At 58.0% G+C, this 24,108-nt stretch overlaps 1 long non-coding RNA gene across 1 annotated transcript; it reads right to left on the bottom strand.

Annotated features, from left to right (window-relative positions):
* Positions 1-16,259: 16,259 nt before the first annotated feature.
* Positions 16,260-23,661, bottom strand: LOC139074328 (uncharacterized). Its single transcript, XR_011523837.1, has 3 exons — positions 23,463-23,661; positions 17,334-18,528; positions 16,260-17,241 (listed from the first exon to the last, which is right to left on the bottom strand). It is a non-coding gene; the product is annotated as an uncharacterized lncRNA (long non-coding RNA).
* Positions 23,662-24,108: the final 447 nt, after the last annotated feature.

Raw genomic sequence — 24,108 nt, 5'->3', positions numbered from 1 at the left:
TAAATCCCATACATATACACTTTGGGTCTTGTTTCCCTGGGGAACCCTAACACATTTCACTTCTTGTTTGTCTTCCCTAATTAGAGCAAAAACTCCTGAGGGTGGGGGAATGTCTGTTTTTGTACGGCTGTGTCTCCAGCACCTAGAACCGTGCCTGGCACACAGTAGGCACTCCTAATACATACTAGCTGAGTGAATGAGCGTCCTCAGCGTCCCTCAGAGCAAGACATACACTCAGCGAGTGCTTACTGAGGCCCTCGGGTGCTGGGGGTGTGGTGCTGAGTCGGCCCCTTGCCCTCCAGCAGGTGGTGAGGGGCGGCCCAGGGAGACTCGGGGACAGAAGCAGTCCCACTCAGCGCGTCAGGTACAGCGATTTCCACTATTTGAAGTAGATACGCTCCATAACGTCGCTGTGACACTGTCATTGCTCCTGGGGAAAGCACAGGGTTAGTTTCCTAACTCTGGTCAGTTAGAAACTCTGGGGACAATATTTCTGTCAACTCATCAAAGCATAACTCTGTTCGCTGTGTTTCTTTTTAAAGACACCTGCTTAATATATATCTGTGATTCCCTAACGCTGAACGCACGGCCAGCAGAACTATAATTCACGTTTTAACGAAACTTGCCTAACACGCATATTCTCTCCGGAAGCCGCATCAGAGCTCTCTCGCACTGAGGAACGTCAGACATTATGCTTGGGGGCCATTTGAAACAGCAAATCACCAACAAAAGGCACAAAAGTGTGACAAACGTGGCACAAGGCGGACCACAAGAAGACACTGTTCGCAGTCCCAGAGCCGAACCGAGAAGGCGGCGTGGCCTAGGCGGAACGACTCCAATGTTTCACCCCTCCGCGCGTGTCCGCGAATGACCGCGTTGATTTCGCGGCTACGTTTTAGCGAATAGGTGAATCCACAAATACGGAATCTGCTAATAATGACGGTCGACTGTATGGAGTGGAGCTTGCTGGGCACCATCCCAGACCAGCACAGGATTGGAAAGAGAAGCCAGTGACAAGCGGGGCGGGGCCCTGCCCGAAACCTCATCTCAGAGGGAGACGACGGTTCGCAGAGCTGCTCCCTGAGACAGTGTCCCCCGCCCCAGTCCCTTGCCACCGTCTTCTGACAAACACCTTTGCCCTCTGCCACCCTCGGCTGCTTTGGATGACTGGAGTTGCCAGGTCTGATTTTGTTCTCCAAAAGCCCATTTTTATTTTTCCTTCCTCCAGTCGCTCCGCGGAGCTGACAGCACCTGCCGCGTGGGAGCCGGGCCACGGCCGGGGGGCAGATCCGGGGAAAAAGAAGACGCTCTTCCAGAAGGAAGCCGCTGTGTGGCTTTCCTGACAGCTTGGACCGTCTTTCCTTCTGCTCTCTGCTCTAAGAAATTTTCGTGGGAACAACCTGGAGGCCATGAGTCTCCAAGTCGAGTCCCAGGGCGCAGGACTCGCCCCCATCGCGAGGCCTCGATGGTTTCTGGAGCGAAGGACTCAGAGCTTGGGGGAGGGACCCAGATGGGGGACCCCAGCAGGAGCCCTGCGCGCTGCGAGCCCTTCTCCAGCTGCCCCCCAGCAGCGGCCGGGCCAGAGGGAGGCAGGAAAGGCCGGGAGGGTGTGTGTCCTGCGCACAGTGGCCGCACTTGTCCCCCTTATTTCTGGGGCGGGACTGGATGCTCTTGCTGTGTGGTGTGTGGGGTGGCCGGGTGTCCATAACGCTCAGAGAACATGGGTGCATTCTGCCTCATTGATTCTTTTCTTCATCTCCAAGGTCTCATCCTTAAAGCTTGGGGCACCCAGTCGGTCAGCCAGCAAACATTTATTGAGCAGCTACTGTGTGCCTAGCCCTGTGCTGCGGACTAGGGACACAGAAGCGAACAGGTCAGACGCGGCTCCTGCTCCCGTTGAGTTGACGTCCTGGAAGCGGAGATTAAACAAATACTCTGGCGTGGGTTGTGCTAACGACAATCAAGACGAGAGCTCTGAAGGAGAAATTCAGGGAGCGGGAGGAGGAGCTTATAAGAGATCCTAACTAGTTTGGAGATTCCAAGAAGGCTTCCTGGTGGAGATGGCATTGACATTGAGATTGGAAGTGTGAGCAGGATCTGGCCAGGTGGAAAGTGAAGGTTCCCCACTGAGGGGGATAGCATGTGCAAAGGCCCTGTGGCAAGAAGGCAAACTTGTGAAGATCTTAAAGATCATCCTGATCTTTAAGGGTGGGTCACTGAGAAATTGTGAAATAAGAAGAAATATATATATATATATATGTCTCTGTTCCTGGTTCCTGACACGTGCTCCTAAAACCCTTGTCAATGAGGATACTGAGAGAATCTTTTGTTCCAACATGTCATGTTTGACCTCAGTTCCCGGCACAGAGCTCTTGTAAAGCCCTCATAATTTCCTAGTGAGAAGAACACTAGGAGAATCTTTTGTTCTAATATTTGGTCTTGGACCCCAGTTCCTGACGCGGGGATCCTGAAACCCTTGGAAATCCCTTGGGTGTTAGGAGTGTGCTCCAACGAGGTGACTCTGAGTGGGCTCCTGGATGGGGGCTGGCCTCCAGAAAGAAGCTTGGCATTCTCAGCCCCGGCCCCCATTCTCCACAGAGCAGAGAGGGGCTGGAAACGGAGTTAATAACCGGTCGTGCCCCGTGAGGCAGCCTCCGTCCAACCCCGGCGGTGTGGGGTTCAGGGAGCTCCCAGGCTGCGAGCACATCCGTGAGCTGAGAGGCTGAGGCACCCGAGCTCCGTGGGCACAGAAGCTTCTGGGCTCGGAACTGTCCAGGTGTCTCTTCATCTGGCTGTTCAACCGTGTCCTCTGTCGCATCCTTTTTACATAATAAACTGGTAAACGTGTTCCCCTGAATTCTGTGAGCTGTTCCAGCCTATGATCCAATCCGAGGGAGGAGGCACAGGGACCTCCGATTTGCAGCCCCGTCCGACAGAAGCTGTGGGTCACCTGGGCACCCACTCCTGTGACTGGCATCTGAAGTGGGGCCGGCCTCGTGGGACCGAGCCCCTAACCTGGGGGATCGGACGCTGACTCCAGGTGGCGAGTACTAGAACTGAGTTAAGTTGTAGGACGCCCAGCTGGCATCGCAGAACTGCTTGGCGTGGGGAGAAAATCATCCGTGTGGGGTCAGAAGTGTTGCCAGCGTGAGAGGAAGGGAGGAGCACACAGGAAGAGCGTGGATTTCTTTATGCTGGAACATTCTTCGTGGGCGGGCAAGAGAGGAGGCACCTCTGTTCTTGGCAGCGCTGCCCACGGCCGTGCCTGTGCCCTGGGCTGGTGACGACGTGGGGAGCGGAACCGTCTCCTTCCGGGTGCCTGGGCCAGTCCTCCTTGCCCGCAGCCCTCCGTGGGTCCCTCAGGGAGAAGGACAGAGCCCCCTGGTGGGAGGTCTTTCCAGAGCAGCCCCCGTAGGACTTGGGGATCCCAGAGGCTGACGGGACTCCAGCACAGGACAGACCCCGATTGCACCCCCTCAGAAGGTTCTGCTAAATCTTAGCCATCCTCCTGGTCCTCCATCACTGTTCTATTGATGAAGGCCCTGAGGCCCAGAGAGGGGAGGGGATGTGTGAGTCCACACGTGACTCAGAGGCGGGGGGCGGGGGGTTGGGGGCAGGGGTCTTGCTCCAGGGCTCTCGGCATCTTCGAAGCAGAGGATTATGGGAGACCTTGAAGACTCCATTGACTGTGGCGCCAACAGTGATGTCATCTTCCCTCAGTATTTGCCACCATTTTGTTTATAGCTATCAATGTCTTTTTATCTCCCTCTCTCTCCATGTGATGGTTAATTTTATGCATCCGTTTGACAGGGCCATGGGGTGCCCGAACGTCTGGTCAGACACCCGGGGTGGGTCTGTGAGGGGGTTTCTAGATGACATTAATGTTGGAATGGGTAGACCACTAAAGCGGATTCTTCTCGCTACTATGAGGGTGGGCCTCATCCAATCAGTTGAAGGCCTGAATAGAACAAAAAGGCGGAGGAAGAGGGAACTCCTCCTGCCTGGCCGCCTCGAGCTGGGACATCGGTCTTTCCTGCCTTCAGACTTGAACTGCAACGTTAGCTCTTGGTTCTCAAGCCTTCTGGCTTTCAGACTAGAGCTTACGCTACCGGCTCTCTGGGGTCTCCCGCTTGCCGACTGCACTTCTTGGCTCTCCTCAGCTTCCGTAATTGCGTGAACCAATTCCTCATAATCAATCTCTTTCTAAAGGTGGGGATCCATCCAGTGGTTCTGTTCCTCCGGGGAACCTGATGACCTGGAGGCTGCTGGGCCTGCAGGAGTGACGTCTGAAGGAGTCTGTCCCCACGTGTCCTTCCCAGGGCTCCTGGTCCCACCCGATCATGTCGTTGCCTCTACGTCTGGCCTGGCAAATGTCCTTGCACCTCACACGAAGGGAACAAAGATCGTGGGGAAGCAGAACCCGTCCAGAGCCCTGGGTTCAAGCCCTGACTTGGCCTTGTCTTAGAAACCCTGAGCCTGGCAGCCTTCATCAGCTGCCGGGACTGACGACCCCTCACTGCCCATCCCGTGGGGTTGTTCATCAGGATGAAAATGGGATCACGAATTTGCCCCCTCCCCACCCCCTTCCAGGCTCTAACGTGTGTGTCTGCAGGGCCTGCACTTTTTATTCCCATCCAGGCCTCTGGCTCGGGATCTTGCTCTCATAAGCTTCCCCATGAATGTTTGATGACTGACTGAAGGAGCGTATGAGGAAGCTGTGTAATTACGGGAGACACCTGTCAGAGGCTCCAAGACCCAGAGATGTTCAAAGACATCCCATTAAACGCGATGGAAATCAGATGACAAGCCAGGGCCGTGCGCTAGAGCCAGGAGGGCAGCGCTCTGAATGCAGGGCTGTCAGCGGGCTCTGTTCCAAGTATGTTTTCGAGCAAATGGGGGTGGCTCAGGGAACCTTGGACATAAAGCTCTTTCCAAATGAGTCTTTAATAATTTACTTATACAGATTGAGCCTAATTAAATTGTCCCCGTTGAAAAGGCACTGCTGTACACGCGAATGATGAAGTCGGGATCAGAAAGCAATACAGGGGAGACGCGAAGGTAATTTTCCACTTGTGCTAAGCGAGCTGGGAGGTTCAAATTGCAATTGCCTTGAGTGCCCACCGGGATTATTAAAGGGCCCGTCCTCCGGGCGTGCGGGTCTCAAGGCCCGCCCCATCTCCCCCAGAGCGGCCTGCCCCTTGGCCTCCAGAGCAGGACGCAGAGGAGGAAGGAAGGGCTCGCAGTCTCCTGAGGTCGCACCATCTTCTCTCTGGTCCTTGGAAATGCTGAGCCTGCTCCCCCCAGAGGCCTCTGCTGCTGTTCCCTCTGCTTGGATGATTGCTCTCTAGATCTTTCTGTGGCTGACTCATGTCACCATCCACGGATGGGCTTATGGACAAGCTTCCCCCGACCCCCAGATGGAGAGTGGCCCGCTCCGCCGTGCCGGCCTCTGTCACTGTCTCGTCCCTCTGCTTTTCATCACTCTCTCCAAAGCATCCTCTGTCTTTGGCTCCTGTCTTTCCGTGTCTCCCTGCAACCCACCCCCGCACCCAGATGTAAACTCAGGGACCTTGTCTGTCTGTCTGTCTGGTTCCCTGCTCTCTCCCCAAGGCCTTGACACAGAACAGATGCTAAATGAGTGCTAGTCCAACAAATGGAGGTCAGAGCGGGAGGACCCGGAGGTCAATGGCCATCTTGAAGCCCAGAGTGGAGAAGGGGCTCTCAAGACCGCTCAGGGAGTTCAAAGGCAGCAGGGGCGGCTTTCGCTCTCGGCCAAGACGCCCTTCTCGTTTCTAATCTCCCAGAGAGGGTGGGAGATCACCCACACCGCCCAGAGGGGGTGGGCTCTGGGGCCAGACCACCCGGGTGCAAGGCCCTCCTCTGACCTTACTAGATGTTTGGCCCCAGAACAAGTTCCAGAACCCCAGTTCCCTCTTGTATCAAATGGGGAGAACGGTGGCATCGGACTCCACGTGGCCGCGCACCCTAACCGAGCCCAGTGCTTTGATCATCCCCACATTTCAGCAGAAGAAGCGAAGGTGCCCAGGGCTGGGGACTCGCTCGGAGTGACACAGCCAGCAGCCGCCAGACAGCGCTTGTGACCCCAGGCCTCTGCCCTTGACCTGGGCCGGGGCTGCCAGTCCTGCCGGCTGGAGCACCCCTGCTCCTCCTCCTCCCCCCGTGCCCTGATTGACAAGAGCGGGACGGCTGACTTGTCCTGACCAGGCGGCCTGGAGTCAGGGCTGAAAGGCAGGTTTACAAGATGGATTTAAAAGCCTCGCAGCGGCCGGGGGAGCTGGTTTACGGGCCTCGGGGGCCGGGTTAGCTCTGGCTTCCCACGAAAACAGACTCCCCCCAAGTGAGCTGGGAAGAAGCGCTGGGCCGACAGCGGGCGGGGCGGGTCTGTGCAGGCGGCGCCAGGCCGGCCTCAGGCTTGGGGCCCAGCACTCCGACCCCTCGGTCACCCCTCTGTCCATTCCTTTCTCTCCACCTGCCGTCCCCCCTTTCCAGAGATGCTGCAACTGGGGTCTCACGCTGCCGGCGTGTGAGTTGGTTCCAGCCAGTAGACGAGATGGAAGGACCCAAATAATGATTTTTTAAAAAGTCAGATGATTCCTTATTTAAAAAAAAACCAACGGATTTCCAGCTTCCCTTAAAAATATCTGAAGACTTGCCAGCAACCCCAGGACACACACGCACACACACACACACTCACACTCACACTGGCCCCATGGCAACAGCGGGCTGGGGCAGAGCAGACAAAGAGAGTTTCTTCTAATTTCCCACAATCCCCTCCTCTCCGAGACGTCTCTGCTTCTTCTTGTTTTCATTTCCTGCCTGTTCCCGGCGGGCGCCTGAGGTTGGGAGCGCCATCCTGCTGTCCGTCCCAGTAGGGACTTAGGCCAGCGCTGTGCTGCTCATTTTCCAGATGAGGATGCCGAGGCCCAGAGAGGGAAAGTCACCTGCCCAAGGTGGCCCAGGAAGTTGATCGCGCAGCCAGGACTAGAGCCAGCGACGTCCCCTCCCAGGGGACGCATTTGCTGCCCTGAGTGCAGCCCGCACACTTGGGTTTCTGGGGGGCTCCTCTCTTTGATGTCAGGGGACAGCTGCAGCCCCCTGCGCGTGACCCCCACCCCACACCCAGAGAGGGCTTTGAAGCCTCAGGCCTGGTCTTGTCCTGTCACTCATTTCCCAGCTCTGAGCAGAAGGAAACTTCCTCGCAGGCTCAGGATAAGGTCGATCTTCTTGCGATGACATTCTCGGCCCGCTCTAGGCGGCCCAGCCTGCCCTTCCGGCTGACCCTGTCGCTCTGTCCCACCCTCCTGGCAGCCTATCTCAGCCATCCTGGGGGACCATTCCCCGGACACCCCGCTGCGCCCTTTCCTCAGGCTGCAGGCCGCTCCCTCCTGCAGAGGAAACTCTGCTCAGCCTTCAAGGCCTCCCCCCATCACTTCCTCTGAGACACCTTCCTTGACCCCTGATCCCACTCCGGATCCCCAGGTCAGAGCAATGACGCCCTCCTCTGCTTCGCCTCTCTGTTCATCCCCCCGTCTTAGCTCTGATCACTTTGTGTCTGTGCCCCGAGGTGCTGTGTCTGCCTAGTTCACCTGCCGGCCTGTTGATAGGAACATTTACTGAGCCCTTGACATGGGTTAGCTCCTAAATTCAGCGGTCCTTTGAGGACAAGATCTCCCTATTTGTTCATGTGGAGAAACTGAGGCACAACAGGGTTAAGTAGCATGTCTAAGGTCACTCAGCCAGTAAGTGGCGCTGGCAGGACCCAGCCAGGATCTGGAGTCCCAGGTCCCACCTCAGTGCTGTGTCGGGGGCTCAGAGCAGAACTGTGAGCATCTCTCTGGTCCAAGGCCCTGCGCCCTGATCAAACCAGCCCTGAGAGCGTCCTCGGGGGCAGGGCCGGGACGGGGACAGCTCCTGGGGCAATTTCCTGGGTTCTCAGTAGCTCAGGCCCATTGCCCACCCCATCTGCAGCCCTTCCCCCAACACTTCCCCTTTTCCCTACCCCCAAACACCGCCCACACCTGCCGTCGTTGTTGCCGCATAACGACGTTTCGGTCAACGAGGGACTGGCGTACACAGTGGCGGTCCCATAAGATGAGTACCCTATAGCCTAGGTGTGTCGTAGGCCAGACCATCCAGCTTTGTGTAAGTGCATGCTACGATGCTCACACAACGACAAAATCGCCTAACGACGCATCTCTCAGAACATATCCCTGTCGTCCTTAAGCGACACATGACTACTAGCTTTTCCCCATTGAGCCCCCAGCCTCCAGGCCTTTGCACATGCTGTTCCCTCTGCCTGTGCTTGGGACCTTCCACACGCCTGTCCTCTCTTCCAGAACTCTGTCCTGTCCTTTTAGAGATAAAGTCCGACCTCCTCATCTGGCCCCTGCCTAGCCCTCTGACCTCAGCTCAGGCCACCTCCCCCTTGTCCACTCCGCCTCGGCCACACTGGCCTCCCTCTGTTCCTCCCACAAGCCAATCTTTCATGCCCCAGGGCTTTTGCACTTGCTCTTCCCTTGGCCTGGAATGCCTTTTCCCTCCCCTTCTCTTTCTTGTCATTCAGGTCACAGCTCAAATGTCACCACTTTGGGGGGGGACATGTGCCCTGTTTACTCCTTCGTGTCAGCGAGGGCTGGTTTGTCATCTGTCTCCCCTGCGTTCGAGCCTCAGGAGGGCAGAGGTGGCGTCTGTCTTACTTGCGGTGTCCCCAGCACCAGGCACCGGGCCCAGACAGAGGAGGTGCTCGATGAGTGTTTGAGTGGGTGCAAGGAAGGGAGGGAAGCAAAGAGAGAGCAGGAGAAAGGAAAGCAGGAATGGGGGAGGGAGGGAGGGAAAATGAGAACAAGAATGCCCAGGCCTGGCTTCTGCCGTGTTGCCCAGCTGCGCTTTAAAAACTGACAGAGCATCTTGTCCCTGGCAAGGGTGGGGGCGGGGTCAGGGGTGAGGGAGCAGCAGGAACAAGGACAGGAGGGGACGGACATCTCTGTTTACCTTCCAAAGGCCACATCTGGACGAGGCCCATCATTAACAGCTGTTCTCCAACTGAGGGCCCTTCTGCCCTCGCCGGGCCCCAGGACAAAGGCGACAAATGAGGACAGGCCCCCTGGCTGTCAAGGGCACTGGGAAGGGAAGATCACAGAAATGAGTGCCAGAAGCAGGGCCTGCCAGGAGGCCAAATGGAGGACAAGAGAGATTGTGGAAGAAGATGGGGCTCCTGGGGAGTGGGGCCAGGAGGGAGGTGCCCGGCCGGGCGGAGACGGCTGCCCCCGGCCACGAGGTCCACGCGTGAGCAGCCTTACAGCTGCCTGAGAAAATACAACTGTGACGCGGACCACAGATGAGTCAGGGGCCCGGAGCAGCACGGGAATTAAGGACTGTGAGAATTCAAGGGGAAAAAATTCACGGAAAATTCAATTTAAGGCTTAAGCGGTCCTGTTCCGGTGAAGCCACCCTCCCGTGATTATGAAATCGGCCTGCAGTGGAGCAGAGCTCTCGCCCGAAGGTCCCCGAGCCGGCAGCGGGCTGCACAGCGGGTTGACACATGGTGCCACTGGTCCCTAAGCCTGTTCGCTCAGGTCCCTGGAGGAGGGGTGGCCACGCCTGTGGCCTTCGCCCAGGAGTCAAACCACCCTCCAACCATCCCCTGCTGTCGGTCACAAAGGGACAAAAAGCAAGGAGGTGCGGAGGGCGCCGGGCCAGCCCGCCTCACCGCGAGCGGCTGTGACTTTGCAGACGGCAGACAGCGCCATGCCACCCGAACAGCACCCGGATCAGGCAGGCTGCACGCAGGCTGGACGGTAAGACCCCGAAGGGGCCTTGCAGATCCTGACGTCTGCCCCTCTGCAGATGAGGAGAGCAGGGTCCAGGGAGGAGAGCAGAACTCGCCCAAGGCCACTTAGCTAAGTGTCAGGGCTGGAACTGGGCTCCAGGTTCCTTGACATCTGGGGTTCATTCCTCAATGACAACACAGGCCATTCGAGCAGGCGGTCGGAACCGAGTACCGTCTGCCCTGGGACTTTGATTGAAATGATTAGGAACAAGGTACGTTCTTTCCCCTGAGGTGGCCCAGATGGTAAGAAGTAACCCTGGGTCAGCTGGAGCTCATCTTTGTCACCAATTGGACAGAGTCCACCTGAGGGTTAAGCCACAGGAACCGTAGATAAGAGATGGAGGGAGACAGACTTCAGATGATATTTGAGCATCTGGATCCAGCCATGCCTGAATGCAGTAACATCAGTGGCTGCAGTCACATGAACTAAAACCTTTCAAGTCCAAGACCGTTTGAACTGGGTTTCTGTCATTTGAAACTGTAAGAGTCCTGACTCATACAATTTTCCTCTCCTGAAAGAGAGAATCCGAGCGTCTGAGAAGGGCCTGCAAAGCTCTGCAGAACTGGGTGCAGCTGCTCCCCACTCTTGACAATACAGGCCTCGTGCTTCAGCCACACTGGACCGCGTGTGGGGCCCGCACTCATCCACCCAATCCTGGGGCCTCCACGAGCGCCCCTGTCTAGGACGCATTTTCCTCCCGTGTGCCAGGAAAACTCTTCATTTTCCAAAATCCTCCCCATGAATTGCTTTTCTTTCTTTTTCTTTTTTATCAGACTTCCCAGACGGACACTTCCTCCCTTATACCATAGCAAACAGGCGGTGCGTTTCTCCTGTGCTGCTTCTCCTGGTCTGGAATGGGCCATTTATTCCTTTGCATCCCCTGGAGCGAAGGGACCGGTTCTCACACGCCTTGCTCTCTCCATCCTTAGCCCAGCTCATGGTACCCAGGATGCGGCTGACTAGATGTTGCAGAACTGGGCAGAACGCGGAACAGAAAGGACATGATTGGCTGAGATCTCTCAAAGCCGACCAGAGGGCGTCGCTGTCCCCAACTATCTCCTCCAGCCACCTGCCAAAAGTGGCCAGAGAGGCCGTCTGATACGTTGCAGCAATCCCTGCCTTGGTTAAGAGCATTGGCTCCAATCTCACGGCTTGAATACAGAGCCTGGCCCTGTCACTTCCCTCTGTGTCCGCAGGAAGCATCCTTAACCTCTCTGGGCCCCAGGCTTCTGTTTAATCATCGGCTTGGACTTAGCGAGGTGGTGTCTGTAGAGAGCACACTGTAAGCGCCCTATAAAGTGAGGTGCTGTTATTCCCTGCAGGGTAAACGAGGCGAAATCAAGAACTTTGACAGCACCTCTTGCACCTTTCACGACATCGTTGTTTCATGTTAAGCAGTGTTTACGGAGCGCCGACCCTGTCACCCCGCTGGATGGACTCAGAAGCACCCCCGAAAGCTTGGCCCTGCCCAGAGCGCAGGTGAGCCCTTTACACGTGGTGAACACAGGTGTCTCTGGTCGTTTCGTCCAGCGCTGAGCATCCGGGCTGCAGTGAGGAACGTCATTCCGTCGTTTCCAGGGAGAATTAGATTAGATTTAGATCATTTCGACTCTTAAGTGCATTTTACAAGCCCAGGCTCTCCCAAGCCGGGTGAAAAAATCGCTCAGAAGTGGAGGAACTCGCTGCAGAGCGCAGCTTTCAGACCCCGCTCCGTCCCTGGGGGTGGCCACCAGGATCAGGCACAGAGGTTTCGTCTTCCACCCTCCAGTAGCTGATAACATCTTTAGATCCTGGAAAAACAGCGCGTTCACACGGGACTCTTTCTAATGATTTAAAGCTTTGCCTAAATAGGCCTGGGCCTCTCTTAATCACAAAAGGTTCAAGAAGGGCAGAGGGACGGCCAGTGGAAGCTCAGTTGCTGGAAACCTCTTGGGCCCCAGGTGTTGTGCCTGAGTATGTAATCTCCTTAAACCCACAGCACCCCTATAAGAAGGTATTATGGTTATACCCATTTTACAGATGAGACAACAAGGCCCAGAGAGGTAAGCTGACTTGTCAAAAGTCACACAGCACTGTAACGTGGAGTGGAAGCCAGAGCTGTCCCGCCCCTGTGCTCCTCCCACACCTCACTCCCTGTGTCCTGGGGAACAGTGTCTGGGAGCCTTTCCCCAGCCTGACCCTGAGCCAGGCTCCACTTCAGCCCCCAGCCTGTGCCCGACTGACTCCCTCTGCCAGCCCTGGGGGGAAACGCCAGCACAGGGGCCCTCTTAGGCAATACACAAACGGCCACTTCTTGTCTTGTTTTGAAGCTACAGGGTCTTTGCCGTGAATGCGAGCGTTTCTAAGTGGGAGACCAGCCCATCCTGGGGAAGACGACTCACAATTCACATCCTCCCGGGATTTGTTCCAAGGTCGTGATGGGTGGCGAGTGGTCTGATGACTGCTGAGATGCTCCTCTGACGGTGTCATCAGGGGAACTGGGGACGCGGGGTCCAGAGACTCAAGGGGCCAAGAGGGGCCCAGCCATCTCGGGACTGCCTGCACACTTGGGATCTGGCTCACCTTAGGTAAAAGAGGGACTGTGTTGATGCTGAGATGTGAGGAGAGCCCCTGGGGACACTGAAGTGCCAACTGTGGGCTGGCTCAGGCCCTTCCCCACCGCCCGTCAGCCCCTCTGTCCTGACTCCTTCACACGGACATGCCGGCCCCGCTGTTCATGAAAGAGGTGACCCCTGGGCTGCTCTCATAGTGACATCAGTGTTCTCTCTTTTCCCAGCTGCCCTCTGGATGGCCAGGACTGCAAGGGCCCTGAGGGGAGCAGAGCCACAACAGGGAGGGAGCCTGGGTCCCTGACTGACTGCACGCAGCATGCGCCCTCTTTCCCACTGGCCCACTTTGGACTCACGACATGAGCAACAAAGAAACTCTTCCGGGATTAAGTGCCTGAGCCTTGGGGTGTTTGTGACAGCAGTGACCCCACACTGACTCACACATGCTCCCATCACAGGCTCCGTCCTGAGCCTCTTTCTCCATCTGCTCCTCTCACTGAGCCTCGGGTTTTACTGTCTGTTTTCTGGTTTCCAACCTCACCTCATCCTGGGGCGATTCTTCTCCAGCCACGCCGATGCCTATGCTAGGGGTCGACGATGCTCACAAGTCTACAGTTTGTTACAGGAAAAGGATGAGACAGAGTGTCTGTGTTAAAGTCAGGGTGTACTTCACAGCTGGGGGTCCAGAGAGGCCGGGGGACTCTGCCATCCCCCCTCTGTAAGGGGCAAGTGCACATGGAACCCCTCCAAACTGGGGAGGAGTCTCAGCTTAGGTATTTTTCTATCTTGCTGGTCACGGAGCTGCTCTCCCGCTATGTAACCAGCCTCAGCAGAACCCCCCAGCGGCCTCACCGAGACCAGGCACAAGTCACCAGTTTCACTGTCCATGAACAAGGCCGCCAGCTGGCTGAAATTCCTCCGTCCCCTGGTCACAGAACAGCACTCCTGCCCGGCAAGTTTCGTGCTCTGACCAGGGGTCAACGCCACGCAGGGGCTTTAGCAAAACAGCTCACAGCACGGTCCACCCACGTCCCACGGGCCAGGCCTTTTTATGACAAAACCATCATCCTTAGTTGGACAGCAAGTAAAACGCTCGCACGGATGTCAAACACGTGTGATAACCAAGGAGGGGCTGTATGGATTTAAACGGATAACTGGACCATCCAGTAATGCCAGCACGAGTTTTCTCGTATTTTTGTGTTAAATTTACACCTCTTTTGTCTCCCCAATCTACACCCATCTGCACTTCATGCGGTACATTTGTTGAGTGATTAAGGCCGGTATCAGTCTGTCATTAATCAAATCAGGATCTTCTTCAGGCCAATTCTCCTTCGTCGGCGTAACATCCCGAAGGTATTCCGATTGGCTCTCCCCATGCATTTCATCACGGGCATCGGTATTATCATAAATTCTGTTAGCTTCCACGATCTCAATTTTGCCTATGAAGCCCGCATGGTACCAGCGAGCAGTATCATGTTCCAACCTGGATTTGTGGTTACAGCAGAAACGAGCCATAATTACGGTATAATTATTGTGCCCTCTCAACAAAACCTGCCTTTCCCCATATCCCGTGTATTACTCCTCACAGGAGTGTAATTTGGAGACCGTGTCTCTATTATTTCAGGATTCGGAACCTTCTTGAGGATGCAGCCAAACTCTTTCTCTCAGGCTGTGAGATTAGACAGATGTGGGTTCCCGATGAGAGGGATGCCCCGCCAGGGCCCCTCTACCCCTCGGAGTGAGCAATTAAAAGCCCTTTGATCACAGTCCTGCGTTCTACATTTCTTGGAAGCTTCGACTTGAAGAGAGGAAAGGTTCCGGGCTGGGCAGGTGCCCAGTGAGTTAAATCAGGGCACCGGGCACGCTGCTGTCCAGACCTCAGAGGAGCAATTACTCCCTCCTCTTTTTGCGCAAGAAGACTCGGATCATAAACACATCGATTTCCTATCGGGCAGACAAGCCGGGCTGGGGCCTGAGCAAGCCTCAGCAGCAAGGGGAGGCCTGGCTGAGCTCCCTGGTTTTGCTGAATCATCTTGGAAAATGCTAATGCCGGCGAGGAAGGGCCTCATTTGCCAGGAGGCTGGATGCCCCCCCATCCCCCACCGTGGGTGCTGTGCCATGATTCCAGGCCGTCCCTGACTGGGTACCAGGACGCCCCGGCGTTCTTGTTCTCGTCCATCTTTTGGCTTAAACCTGTGCTGAGCATGCTTTTTTGAAATGCCTACTGTGTTCCTGGCCCTCCCTCAGTTCTCACATCTCACCCCAGGTGAGACAGGTCTGTCGCCCGCCTTGGAAGAGGACTCTGGGGACCTGGGAGGGCAGGTGACTTCCCCGGGGTACTGACATTGCAGGTGCTACAGCTGAGACCCAAACTCAGGTCTCCCGCCTCCTCTGTAAGCCTCTCTCTTCCGGCCTGTCTGAGATGAAGGACTCCCCCGCAGCCGCACAACCTGGGCCAGACTCAGCTCTCATACGGGGACAGGGGGACCTCGGAGCTGGCAGGCCGCATCCCTGATGAGGTTTCCGCATGCTTCTGATGCAAGATGCCGTTTTCTGATGCCCGACTCCCGTGGGCAAAGGCCTTTCCCAAACAATAATGCTCTGAGGTAGGACGGGCGCCACAGCCACCCATTTTACAGGTGCACAAACTGAGGCTGTGGGAGGTTGTGACTCCACTGGGAGGCAAGAGCAGGTGCAAAGCTCTTTAGGTGACTTCCCCAATGCCTGGCATGGCACCTTCCCCATGAGCAGACCCTTAATTCTTTTTGTCAAATCACTAAAGGAACAAAGCACATATTTTCCGTTTCTTTCCTTAGTTTTGGGATTTCTGAAATGGTCACCTCAAAGACTGGCTATTTGAGTCATAGAGCGCTGTACAGGTTGTCCAAACCCGTCGTTGTACAGATGAAGAAACCAAGGCTCAGAGAGGGCCAGTGACTTGCCCACCATCACACAGCTGGTCAGAGGCAGTGCAGGCAGCAGACTCCTCGTTCAGTGCTCAGGGTGACTTGATGGATCTCAAAGGCTCCCATATAGGGAACAGCAACGCTGGGCTAAGAGAGATGCACTTGGCAAATAGCCCCTTGGGGTGGGCAGGGGGCTGGCGGAGGGAGATGATCCCTTCTCAGAGGCCACTGGGCCAAAAGGAGAAGGAGGCAGGGCCTGGGACCCCGCGAGCTGCTCCACAGCTCCCGGGGCAGGAAAAGGAAGGCCTCCGGGGGCCTCACCAAGGACCTCGCAGGGGCTCAGAGCCCAAAGGAGCCGGGAGCCAGAAAGCAGCCCCCCAGTTCATTCCCGCAAAGGGGAAAACCCAGGGGCCCTGCCTTGCGGAGCTTGTGGTCTCATGGGGGGAGACAGACATGCCACACGGACCCCTCATCACTGTAAAACCGCAGGGGTGCGGGCCCAGCGAGGACAGGGGCCATTTCTCCAGCGCCCAGCCTGCCTGCTCACCCTGTCCCTCCCGTCTGTCCTGTCCAGCCGGCTGTGCCTTCTCTTCTCTGTCTTCTCTTGTGTCCACTCCCTGCCGCCCCGCAGCTCCCCGCCGCCAACGCCATGGCACTCTCTCTGTCTCTCCATCTCCCTGGGTTTCTGCCTCCTCCTGTGCACTCCGGTCTTGATCTCTGAGCATCCTCCCCTCTCCCGCTTTCTCTCTCCCGCCCTCCCAGCATGTCGATCCCTCTTTCTCGTTCACTGTCTACACTCTCTGCTTGACGCCCCTTCCCCCTTCCTCTCTGATCGGAGCCAGAGCCTTTGTCCCCCGCGCCCCCTCCTCTGGAGGGCCCCTCCCCGTGGCCCGCTGGGCTGTGAAAACACCGGGGCCTCATAACCTGAAGGGCAGGATTGATGAGAAAATAAATTCCTGATTAGTGTTTTAATTTTAAGGATCTTTAGAGGGGACTAAACAGAAGGGAGCCTGGTGGACAAAGTCTGCATTATTAAAACCATAAATCCTCGGTGGAAGTGTGGGGAAAGGGCCGAAGAGCAGCGGCGAGCAGACAGGGCCTCCTGCGGGATGGGGGATGGGGGACGGAGGGCGGGAGGAGGGCGAGGCCGAGGGCGTGGGCTGTGCCCTCCCTCCCCCGCCGGAAGAGGCTTCGCTGGGGTGGGGGGCTCAGACCCCCCCGAAAGCAAGCCCTCCTGCCTCCCGGTAATCCGTCCCGCCTGCCCCCAGGGGGCTGCAAGCTAGACCCAGTCTCCCCCTATAAACTGGGGCCCTTCGGAGGGCAGAGCCAGGATCTGCCGTGGGCAGTCTGACCCCATCCCCGGCCCGTGACCTCTGTGATCTGCCTCTCCGCTGGTCAAGGCCTCCCCGCCCAGGACCTGCCAGTCTCCTTCCGCGGCCCAGCCAAACACTGGGGGCAGGTCAGCATTGCCAGTGTCACCCGCCCGACCTGGGCTGGGCTCCGGGCGCCCTGCGGCACATTGCCGGCTGAGGGTGCCAACGGACCTGCATCCGTCTCCAGGCTGCCCGAGGCCCACGCACCCGGCCTATTTTCATAAGGGAGGCTGAGTGTGGAGGCCACTGGGGCACCGGCCAGTGCCACCCCTGCAGGTTCAAAGGCCCGGGGGGCCCCCCCGCCCCCGCTCTCATTTCAGAGCTTCCTCTCGTTTAGCTTTATTAGAAATTGTCTTTGGAGCCCGGCTTCTTTCTCGGAGCCCCAGGGTGGGTCAGAGGCAGGCGGGAAGAATTTGGCTGCTTGGGGTGGACCGGGCCTGGCTGGCTGTCGGCCCAGCTGTCCTGCTTCCTTGGGAATCTGTCCACATCCTGCTCAGCCCAGGTCCAGGACGGGGCAGACTATGACGTGCGTGGTGGTACTTCAGTCCAAACCTGTGGTGAGCTGGTGTGGCGAGAATTTGGTTAACGCACCGTGCGGGTTCTAATTCTGATTGTGCTGCTTTCATGCTGGGTGATCTTGGGAAGGTTACTTACCCTTTCTGTGCCGCGCTGTCCTCGTCTGTAAAGTGGGGATACAAATACTGAGAGGGCTGTTGCGAGGTTTGCCCCCAAACCTCAGCCTGGCGGCCAGGCCTGGGGTGGTGCCACTGCCCGCCCGCGGGGTGCCCCAGGCTGGGCCCCATCCTCTCAGCAGCCACTTCCTGTGGGACACTGGCTGGAACGCCCTGCTGTTTGGTCTCATTTAAACATGGTCCTGGTCACCACTGTCTCTAGCATCCAAGCCACAGCCTCCTGACTGTGCCCTGCCCAGGCCCTTGTCCTGCCCTCGGTCACCCACCGGGAAGAAGTCACCCACTCCTGTGCCACCACGACCAGCATAATGCGACCCTGGGCTGGTTTACATACTGTAGCTCATTCCATGTCCCTCCAGAGCTGCCCGGATGGCCCCGTATGCAAAAGAGGAAACTGAGGCTCCAGAAGCATGAGTGGCTTGCTCCGGGCCACACAGTTCATGTAAGGCGTAGGGGGATGTGAACTTCCGTCTGCCTGCAAACGGCTGGATTCTGACGGGTGGGGGCGGGGAGAGGGAGCACCTGAGGGGAGACACCATGAGGGGGTGCCGGTGGATGATGAGGGACCAGCCTGGCCCCAGGGCAGGAAGAGCAAGGGACGGAGGAGGGCGGGCCGGCGGAGGTGCCTCTCTCTGTGACGCTGGCGGCTTGACGGGGTTGTGAGCCCTTCTGGAAAAAGAGACGGTGAGGGAAGGAGCCCTGGAGAGGAAGCCCAGACGGATGGGTGGAGCGGACCATCCCGCCCCTGCCAGGCTCTCTGGGTGGTGGCAGTGCAGAGAGAATCCCGCCGTTTTGGTAAGTGGCCCTTGGCCCGCAGACCCAATATGCTGCTCCTGACGGTGCCACAAAGAGCAAAGGGCACTGATGGAGGAGTCAAGACAGACCTTGGCTCAAATCCCTAGACCATCGCTTTCTGTGTGACCTTAGGTAAGTGACTTAACCTCTCTGTGCCTCAGTTTCCTCAGCTGTCAAATGGGAGCAGGAGCACCGACCTTGCAGGGCTGACTGAGGATCGGATGAAAGTCAGGCTGCCAGCACAGCTCTGCGCGTGTCCTGAGGCTCCTCAGCGGCGGCTGTTTTCATGGTGTGTCCTGACCGCCCTTGGAGCTCCGTGTGTTGGGCAGCCCCTGCCCGTCTGCATCCCATCGTCTGGTCGTCTGTGAAAAGACGGAGGGGGGACGACGAGCTGGTCCCAACCGTCCTTCCAGCCGGGATGGGCGACTTGAGGCTGGGCCAGCCTCCCCCTGGAGCCACAGGAGTGTGGCAGGGAGCCGCCTCGGGGCAGAAGGGTTTCCCCTGCAGTGGCCTGTTCCCGGGGCAGGCAGAGTAAACTGGAGCGACCGGAAGAAGACGCTCTGGGGCAAAGGGACTGGCCGAAGGGAGGTCACACTCGCCTCCAAGCAGGAAGGACGCTGAGGCAGCCAGGCCCGGCTGCTCCGGCCCCAGCCAGCGGCCAGTGTCCTGGGACGACTGTGCGGGTAGAACCAAGCAGGGAACTGTGTCAGCCTGTCTGGAACCCCAGGCCTGGGTAGACGCGTTTCACAAATAGCCAGGGACCTCCCAGCTGAGGCCGTGGAGCCAGGACACAGCCCACGTTCCCCTGCTTTGAAATCTGAGGGCCTGGACGCGAACCCTCAGGAACAGTTTACCAGAGCCGCGCGGGCTCTGTCGCTCTGCTGGGCTGACATCTTTCATCTGCCGGCTCTGGCGCTGTGTGACCTTACGCAGTTTCCTTGACCTATCTGAGCCTCAGTTTCGGTGTCTGTAAAATGGCAATAATAAGAGTGCCTACTCCGCAGAGAGGTGTGACACGCGTAGAAGAGTGGCTGGCACGTGGCAAGGGCTTAGTCAACCTGAGCTACGGGGTCTCGGCCGCTCCTCCCCACGCCTCTGAAGTGGTGGTTGTTGCCTCTGGTTCAGATGGGAAACCGGGGCCAGAGAAGGGAGTGACTGCCTTGGGGACACGGGGCTTGAAAGTGGCCAGCGGGAGTGGGCCCCGGGCTGGCTGACTCCCAGATCTGAGACCACCCCCTCCATCTACCCCTGGGACGGGTCCCCGCGGCTCTGAGCAGGGGTGGGCCGGGGAGGGGTTTGTTTCCCCCAAAACTGTCAGTGGGGCTGACACAGGTCGTTGGCTCCCTGGGGCTGCCCTGGGCTTAGGACCTCTGCTCAGCCCCCTCTTCCCCTTTTTAAGTTATAACTTTTCCCATCTCCTGAGCCCCGTCACACGTTAACAGCCGTGCAGGCGTGTGGCCCACGTCGTCTCATTTCCGCTCCACCACGGCCCTGCGGGTAGGTGCTGTTTCCCCCACTTCACAGCTGAGAAAACAGAGAGGTTAGTCCTTTGCCCCAAACCACACAGCTGGTGAGAGTGAGCGGGGCTGAGACTGGGGACCCCTGCACCCTGCTTTCCACCAGCTGAAGCACTGGAGGCTGATGCCCACCCGTCAGGCGCTGCTCTGAGCCTCAGTTTCTCCATCTGTAAGATGGGAGTGGTGAGGACATTCCCTGTGCGTCCCCCAGGATTTGTGCGAGGATTAACTTGGTTAAGGTACTCAGGAGCCCCTGGGACGGTGTCTGACTCAGAGTGAGGTTTCCGTAAGTACAAACGACTTGTTTTCAGCTCCCCTGGTGAGCACAGAACATGAGGCCGCGTGACTGATGGCTTTGGGGACCCCGAATCTCTTTTCTTAGGACTTCTCCGCCGTGCCTGGGAGGCTGAGCGGGGTGCACCTACTTAGCGCTTATTCAAGGAACGTTCATGGGGTCTTGATGGGTCCAGACGCTTACAAACGGTAGTCCGTTTAACCCCCCTCTGAGATAAGTAGGGATTGTTCTAATTGTCCGCTATTTACAGATGAGTAAACTGAGGCACAGAGAGGTTAAGAAACCTGCCCGAGGTCAAGCAGGATTTGAACCCGGTCTTCAAAGTCTGTGGTCCAGCCTCTGGCAGCTCTTCTCCCACCAGCACGCAAGAACCTGAGGGGAGAGGAGCCGCCTTCCTTTGCCATCGTCCCCGCTGTTCGCCGCGCAATTAACGATGATTATCTTGTCTCCTGGGAATGAAATCGAGGCAGCGTGACCGTGAGGCCGGCTACACCGATCTGACAACTTCTCCCGGGAGATAAGGGCTCTCGGCTGACACCAGGGTGGTGATCTCAAACTACGGCACAGGAGGGAGCGTCTGGGAGCAGGAGAAAAGCTGTCGGCTTCAGTTTGCTGATGTCTCCAACCATCTGCCTTATTGTCTATATGTCAGACATGTAAATCAGGGTCTTCCTGGAGAAGGGGGCCAGGCCTGGTCGTCGTGGGTCCCCGGCGTGGTCTGTGGTCAGGGCGGCCTCAGCAAAGACCTACTGAGCGAGCCTCATGAGTGGGAGGCGATTCCCAGACTCACTCCCCAGGAAGGACAGGCCTTGGGGTCGTGTGGACCCCACATCCGTCTCTTTAAAGAGGAGGGAATCCAGGTTTACGGAGGGGAAGTGACTTATGCAAGGTCACACACAAATCGATGGGGATCGGGACTTCAGGCTCCCTGGTCACTCCTCATGACCTTAACGTGGACAGGACGCGTCACCTTGGCCTGGCCTGGACCCCAGAGTAACGAGGAGAGGGGGTGGGGATAGCTCAAGGGAACCCTTCCAGCTCCTGGGACTGTCCCCTCTGTAGGGACGAGAGCACCCTGTGTCTTATTCTTTGCTGGGTCCCTAGGACTCAGCATGGAGCCTGGGACATAGTAGTTGTTCATTAAATGCCTTCAGGATGATTGACTGACTGACTGATGGACCTGGTGTGCAGTAAAGTGGGTGAGCCGAGTCCTGCACGCTGCAAGGACAGCAGACTCCTGACAAAGTCTCACAGTGGGGAGGGACAGACTATTCGGAAGGCATGGCATCCTCTGGGAGGCTCCCATCCTTCCAGAAGATCCACTCCCAAGGGAAATGCTCCTGGGTTCCCAAGCGCCAGTTGGAGGGGGGCTCCTGTGGGGGAGGGTGTGCGTGTGTGTGTCCAGGGGACAGAGCTGCTGGACTGCCCCAGGCCCCAGCAGGGCACCCGACTGCCAGCAGTTCAACCTGCACTTTCCCAGGCTGCCTCCACCCCACTGCGGCCCCGTCACTCAGGCCACGAGGCCTGGCCGTCCTTCACCAAGTGACAGCAAGAACCCCATCTTCACACTGCTCGCCGCGGTTTCCTTGCGGGCGCCGGCCGGGCCCTGTGCTCCTGGGCCCCTCGGCGCTCTCCCGGGGGCGCAAGGTGAAGGCCAGCTCTCTCTCCTGATAGGAACCCCTCTGACCCAGCCCCTGCCCAGGGTGGATTCTGAATGAGCAGCAGGCTGCAGACAGTGCTGCCCACCACGCTGAACCTGGAATGTCCCACGCCACCCGGAATCACATCACAATAGTTACAGCAGCTGCCGCCTCTTATCGGGCGCCCATCTTGTGCTGGGCTCTTTGCTCTGTGACCTGTGTCCATGATCTCATGTCACCTCCTGCAACAGACGGGGGCAATGAGCCCATGTCAGATGCTGGAGCGGGGGCCCAGAGTCCTGCAGCACCCTGCCCAAGGTCACACAGCCCGAGGGGCAGAGCAGGGGCTGAACGCAGCTCCGTCAGGCGCCAGCGCTTCTGCTCCAGACCGTTCTGCCTGGGACGTGGCCCTGGGGGCGGGGAGCCCAGAACCCGCCCAGACTCAGGATGAGTTCTGGTCTCAGCTCTGCCACGTTCTAGCTCTGGAACCTGGGGGAGTTCTCCCTGAGGAGCCCCCTTTTCCTCGCAGAGATGTCGTGAGTATCAACAGAGGCTTGGGGCCCCCTCCGTTTGTACGGCCCCTTAGAGCTGACTGAGGGCGTCCTCTCCATCCACCCCCCTCCCACAGGGCCGTGGCAGCGGAGGACCGTGGAGAGCCTGAAACTCCTGGCCTCCTCTCGAGCTCCAGGTCTGCGCATCAGTCAGCGATTGCTGTAATAATGCTGCGGAACAAGCCGTCCCCACCCCCAGCCTTACAGCCACCAACATTTATTTCACATTCGGGGCCTGCAGGTCGAGCCCAGTTCTCCTGAGCCAGGATGGGTTCAGCTGGGAGTCCTGTCTCAGACCGCAGCTTGGGCCCATGCCACCCCACAGAAGGTCATTCTACGACCCCGGGGAAAGGGAGTGGCCTCTGGGGAGCGTCTTCTCTGGGACCACCGGAGTGCCCCGGAGCAGGTCAAGCCACGTCAGCACGTTTCAGGCCTCTGCTCTGCCCTGGGTGCTAATATTTTCTGCTCAAAGCAAGTCACAGGGCCAAGGCCATTGTCAGTAAGCGGGGAGCGGACCCCGCACGGGGGGAGGGGAACGGGATGGACTCTGGCTGAGTAACGATCCAGCCTGTCGTGGCTGGAAGACCCCCCACTTGAATTTACAAGTGAGGAGAGGCCCATTTTGGCCACTGCTGACTCGGGGCCCTCTTTCGCCTCCCAGGTTCAAGTGCAGAATGAAGAGACGGCCGGGCCGGGGAAGGGGGCTGCAGAGGGGTCCAAATCTGGGATGCTGCTTTCACTGTGCCACCCTGTGCGAGCCCTTGTCCTCGTGGCACCTCCGTTCTCCACCTGCCCGTTCTCCAAGGCCCCTTTAGCAGCCCTGCCAGCCCCCTGTCCTTCCTCCCTGCCCTCCCGCCACTCGGCTGGCATCTGCAGAGCACGGAACGACAAGGCCCCACTCCGCACCCGACTGGCTGGCATTTCGGCTCACAGACACCTCTCCCCGAGAAGCAGCTCTCATTTCCACCCCGTGAGAAACGGTCGTCTCGCACCCAGGCGGCCCCCGCCCAACGTGGGGCAGCCAGCTGCTTCCACGGTGGGGACCGAGGTGGGTAGGAATCCGGATCAGAACCAGCTACAGGCACGTGGATGCCACCTGGGCGTGGAGTCTGGGGGGTAAGAGCTGCCGGATGGGGTCGGGCGATGCCGAGAGAGCACTGGCTGGCTCGGGCCGTCTTTGAGGCCATGAGTAACACCCGCTCTCTAGACTTCAGTTTCCTCATCTGTGAAATGAGGGGAGGGTCCAGGAGGCCCCTTCTAGCTCTCAAGTCCCGTGGCTCAAAATGGACCCACCTTCGTTCAAAGATGGATTTTCGTAGCTCCCACGTAAGAATCAAATTCCCGTCTTTCCTTCCTCTTCTCTGAGCCTAGACGTATGCGATGGGACACTGTCTCCCTCCCTACCGCCCGCTGCAGGCGTGCTCTCTCTGCAGGTGGCTGGGTACTGGTGGCAGGACACAGGCCACAGGCAGGGCGGGTGTGGTCCTGATGCGCAGAAATGCGAAAGGCGCTGCTCGTAAACCAGCACCCTGGGGGGTTGGCTCCGGAGGTCTCAGCCAACCAGGTCCCCCGGGATGGAACAGGCTTTTCAAAAAGAAGGTCACTTCGTTCCCAGTCTGAGTCTCCACGTGCCTTCATAGGCCCTCGGAACACAAAGTCAGGCTGCTGGATGCCGGCTGGAGAAGCCCCAGGAGGCAGGGGCGTGACGCAGAGTTATCTGCTGGGGGAGATCCCCCCCCGGGGACAGAGAGCGCTGTGTCCAGAGACCGCGGTTCACAGACCTCCCCCGCTTTGACGAATGAGACGGAGTCAGCCAGTAACAGTTTCCAGCCGGGATGTGAGAAAGCGAGGCTCTGGCCCCGTGTGGCCTCAGCCGCCTCGTTGGCTCCTCAGCCTCTGGGGACTCGGAAATGTCAGCTACCCCTGGGCTTGGTCCCTG

Source organism: Equus przewalskii, chromosome 11 (assembly GCF_037783145.1).
Source record: "Equus przewalskii isolate Varuska chromosome 11, EquPr2, whole genome shotgun sequence".
Taxonomy (NCBI): domain Eukaryota; kingdom Metazoa; phylum Chordata; class Mammalia; order Perissodactyla; family Equidae; genus Equus; species Equus przewalskii.
The sequence above is the reverse complement of the archived record's forward strand: the minus strand, read 5'-3'. Positions and strand labels throughout refer to the sequence as shown.